Source organism: Schistocerca americana, chromosome 3 (genome assembly GCF_021461395.2).
Source record: "Schistocerca americana isolate TAMUIC-IGC-003095 chromosome 3, iqSchAmer2.1, whole genome shotgun sequence".
In the NCBI taxonomy this organism is placed as follows: Eukaryota; Metazoa; Arthropoda; class Insecta; order Orthoptera; family Acrididae; genus Schistocerca; species Schistocerca americana.
In genome coordinates this window covers 589,890,418-589,895,417 of record NC_060121.1, presented here as the reverse complement: position 1 = coordinate 589,895,417, position 5,000 = coordinate 589,890,418, and the positions used below count along the sequence as shown (strand labels likewise).

The 5,000-nt window shown below is 54.3% G+C and overlaps 1 non-coding gene across 1 annotated transcript in view; it reads left to right on the top strand.

Moving 5' to 3' along the window:
- The first annotated feature begins 4,173 nt into the window (after positions 1–4,173).
- Positions 4,174–5,000, top strand: part of LOC124608771 — a 1,910-nt gene continuing 1,083 nt past the window's right edge. The window contains exon 1 of the ribosomal RNA XR_006979341.1: positions 4,174–5,000. This exon is cut by the window's right edge and continues 1,083 nt beyond it. This is a non-coding gene — a ribosomal RNA (small subunit ribosomal RNA).

Below are 5,000 nucleotides of genomic sequence, written 5' to 3'. Positions count from 1 at the left end.
CGCCATGTCGAGCGCACCACAAAACATACCGCCATCTGTAGGTCTCCCGCAGCATGACGTCCTGCAACGACGATACCGCCATCTATGAGACGCCAAGCCGACTAAGACAGCGATGGGCCCACAGTGCCCATCTTTCTACCCCACCCACAAAGCCTGCGTCCTCTGTCGACCACAGCACCCCAACGCCAGCGCCTCTGCCGCACGAAATCGTCGACCGGCAATCACTCCACCGGCGCCCCACCCCAACCGCCGAACTCGCAACTCCAGCGGATGAACGGCGGACTTTTCCCGCAGTCGCAATGTGCAATCCACCCCTATAACTTGCGTTTCATGAAGAGTTATGTCCAATATGCGACATTCCCGCTGTCCCTATACATGAGCTGCGAGCTGTACCAGTTACGAGCTAGAGACGCGATCGCGTTGCTCTCTGTACGAATGCCGATGCTGAGCGGTCAGCTAGGAGGCGCTCCATCCATGTCGGTACCGGTGGGCGTTGCACTCGCAGTCGCAAAAACGTACGGCAAGTATATTACTCGGAAGAGTTTATGACAGTCCAAGCCCCCCTGCGTGGGGAGCGTCTTTCTAGGCCATGACCCACCGGAAGGGCGCAGCGTCCCCCACCCCAGACATGTGACGTCACACTATCGGTATTGACGACTCGACTCATTGCTTATAATCATTTGCCACACACCGGTGGAAGCTGCCGAGACGAGTAGCTACATAGCGCGCTCGCCGTGGCACTAATGTACAGAGATACAACAGTTTCGACTGGAACCGGATTAAACGTATACACGGCGCTGATTAGTAATAGATGGACCCATCAGAATACAGATAATATATACAACTGTCCGTATACATGCTGAAAGACTCTGCTCACAATCACAACCACACGTCAGCCACACACTCTTATCACGCACTACTCTCCGCCTGTAACACGCACACAGACAATATGTAAGCACCAGCATGGAACAACACCCAGTGCATCCTCTCCGCCACATGAGACAATCCACACTGTCATAACCAGACTGGGAGGTCCACTCAGAAAACGGAATATCCCACCCTCCCGACAACCACCATTGCTCAGCTAAGCCACCAACACCCACACATGTCCTACACAGGGGTGCACCCAACATCACAATACTGCCCCCTCTCACAGCACACAAACAATGGCAGGAATGAAAGACACAGGTCTCCCACAAGCATGGAATCGGAGCGCCGCCTGTCATGAGCCAAAGGTGTATCCTGACGTGGCAAATCAGATGATGCCGCAGGCATCCACTTACTATAATCACAATCAACAAACCGACCGGCCGCCCCCCCCCCCATTACACCTTTCCTTACAACAATGTGTACCTTAACCTAAACTATACTGTACCTTAACCTAACCTATACGGTACCTTAACCTAACCTATATTGCGCCTTAACCTAACCTATATTGCGCCTTAACCTAACCTATATTGCGCCTTAACCTAACCTATATTGCGCCTTAACCTAACCAATGTTGCGCCTTAACCTAACCTATGTTGCGCCTTAACCTAACCTATGTTGCGCCTTAACCTAACCTATGTTGCGCCTTAACCTAACCTATGTTGCGCCTTAACCTAACCTATGTTGCGCCTTAACCTAACTTATGTTGCGCCTTAACCTAACCTATGTTGCGCCTTAACCTAACCTATGTTGCGCCTTAACCTAACCTATGTTGCGCCTTAACCTAACCTATGTTGCGCCTTAACCTAACCTATGTTGCGCCTTAACCTAACCTATGTTGCGCCTTAACCTAACCTATGTTGCGCCTTAACCTAACCTATGTTGCGCCTTAACCTAACCTATGTTGCGCCTTAACCTAACCTATGTTGCGCCTTAACCTAACCTATGTTGCGCCTTAACCTAACCTATGTTGCGCCGTAACCTAACCTATGTTGCGCCGTAACCTAACCTATGTTGCGCCGTAACCTAACCCACGTTGCGCCTTAACCTAACCTATATCGTACCTTAACCTAACCTATATCGTACCTTAACCTAACCTATATCGTACCTTAACCTAACCTATATCGTACCTTAACCTAACCTATATCGTACCTTAACCTAACCTATATCGTACCTTAACCTAACCTATATCGTACCTTAACCTAACCTATATTGCCCCTTAACGTAACCCATATTGCGCTGTAACCCAACACACGTTGGGCCTTAACCCAACACACGTTGGGCCTTAACCCAACACACGTTGGGCCTTAACCCAACACACGTTGGGCCTTAACCCAACACAGGTTGGGCCTTAACCCAACACACGTTGGGCCTTAACCCAACACACGTTGGGCCTTAACCCAACACACGTTGGGCCTTAACCCAACACACGTTGGGCCTTAACCCAACACACGTTGGGCCTTAACCCAACACACGTTGGGCCTTAACCCAACACACGTTGGGCCTTAACCCAACACACGTTGGGCCTTAACCTGCTCTGTAATTGTCATACGACGCGTTAAATTAGTGTAGTGTTGCCTAACTGCAACCCCCGCAATATAGTTTGCTACTCGCACTGCCCGGTCCCCAGTGTATCGCTTCATGTTAAACACCTTGCAGCTATACACTGTAATGTGGATGGCAGCAGGACGTACATGCTCAATGCCCTTTGCAGTTGTTCATTGGCATTTGCAGTTGTTCATTGGCATTCGCATGGCGAAGCACGTAGCCTACGCTGTGGTACGGCCTGTGTCAACTGTCCGCTGATGTTGTACGTCCAAATCACACACTGTACTGCACATTGGTCCTCATGTACTGAATGATACATCGTGGTACATGTGACCGTACAGCGACTGCGCCAACAACGGCGAACCATGCGGTCCAAATGTTGTGCACTCAGCTACGTGTCGTCTCCCTATAAGAGCTGGATTGCAGTGTGGTATGCCCTGGATGGCGATCAGCATGAGCCGTCTGTTGATGTAGTGGCGCGTGTTGTCAGACGTAGTCGTCTCTTCTCACACACCGTGATAGCATGGTGCACTGCGTTCCACATCTGCGACATGCGACAGAGGCCGGTTGACAGTCGTTCGCGCAATGGACATCGCATACGTACGGGGGCCACCTTCCACGTGTTCGCGAAGCGTGCACATGTTGTTGCGTGTATGTGGGCAGACATAGTGTGTCGTGACACCTGACACAGGCATGCAACAATCGTTGAATTTGCAAATGGCGATGGACGCCTACGTTTGCTGGTGACGTTACGCAAATGAACAACTGGTAAACCGTTGTGGTGCGGTTGTTCTCGCTAGAGGTGAATCAGTGATGGCGACGATCGGTTGAGCTACCAACCGGTTGTTCCAGCGATACCCACCATGCCCACGAACGTGAATGGCATCTGGGTGTGAAGCGATACGCGGCGGTGGCTGGGTGGGACCGTCCCCGGCCGGTGAGGGGGGGCCTCCCGGCGTGCTGGCCGCGCGGTGCGTGGGCGCACGCGCTACAGCCGGCTGGTGGGGGCGGCCAGTGGCAGGCGCGCCGGCCGACGGAGGCGGCAGGCGGCGCAGCTGCGCGCCGGCGCACCCTGCACGCGGCGCCGTGCGGCCAAAGTAGGTCCTCGCGGGCCCGGTGCGAAGCGCGGTGGACATCTGCAGTGTGCTGGTCCGATTGAGGACTGTGTGCGCTGAGGATGCGCCGCCGCCCGGCGCTCGGCGCCGCGACGCCGTCTGCTGCTCGGTCGCCTCTGCGGTTCTCGCAGGTGGTTTGTATCGCAGCTGTGCGGACGTGTTGGCGCGTGCGCTGTGCTGGGAGAGTTCGCTTCGGCACCCAAGTGGGGCTTTTGTCCTTCTGTGGCGCTGGCGTTGGAGCTGCCGGTCACCGTAGGTGGCGCGTGTTGTCTCCCGCCGGCAATGCCACGACAGCACGCTCCCGGGCCTCTGTCGGCAGCGGCAAGCTCAGTTGGGAGCACGGGTGGTCGCACCTAAAGCGTCTACTCGCCAAACTCCGGGCGATTGCGCCTCTCTCGAACCCGACCAAGTACTTAGGACGGCGCTGCGCGCCGCCGGGACCTGAGAGGGTTTCGAGGTGTATGGTGCAGGGGAGCTCAGCCTCCTCCTGTTTGCAGAATAATTGAGCGGACGCTTGCGTGTTCGCGCGGGCCCCCGGGACACACTCCCGGGCGGCCGGCTGCTCGGCTCTAGTTGACGCAGCTCCCTGGTTGATCCTGCCAGTAGTCATATGCTTGTCTCAAAGATTAAGCCATGCATGTCTCAGTACAAGCCGCATTAAGGTGAAACCGCGAATGGCTCATTAAATCAGTTATGGTTCCTTAGATCGTACCCACGTTACTTGGATAACTGTGGTAATTCTAGAGCTAATACATGCAAACAGAGTCCCGACCAGAGATGGAAGGGACGCTTTTATTAGATCAAAACCAATCGGTCGGCTCGTCCGGTCCGTTTGCCTTGGTGACTCTGAATAACTTTGGGCTGATCGCACGGTCCTCGTACCGGCGACGCATCTTTCAAATGTCTGCCTTATCAACTGTCGATGGTAGGTTCTGCGCCTACCATGGTTGTAACGGGTAACGGGGAATCAGGGTTCGATTCCGGAGAGGGAGCCTGAGAAACGGCTACCACATCCAAGGAAGGCAGCAGGCGCGCAAATTACCCACTCCCGGCACGGGGAGGTAGTGACGAAAAATAACGATACGGGACTCATCCGAGGCCCCGTAATCGGAATGAGTACACTTTAAATCCTTTAACGAGTATCTATTGGAGGGCAAGTCTGGTGCCAGCAGCCGCGGTAATTCCAGCTCCAATAGCGTATATTAAAGTTGTTGCGGTTAAAAAGCTCGTAGTTGGATTTGTGTCCCACGCTGTTGGTTCACCGCCCGTCGGTGTTTAACTGGCGTGTATCGTGGGACGTCCTGCCAGTGGGGCGAGCTGAAGGCGTGCGACGCGCCTCGTGCGTGCTCGTGCGTCCCGAGGCGGACCCCGTTGCAATCCTACCAGGGTGCTCTTGAGTGAGTGTCTCGG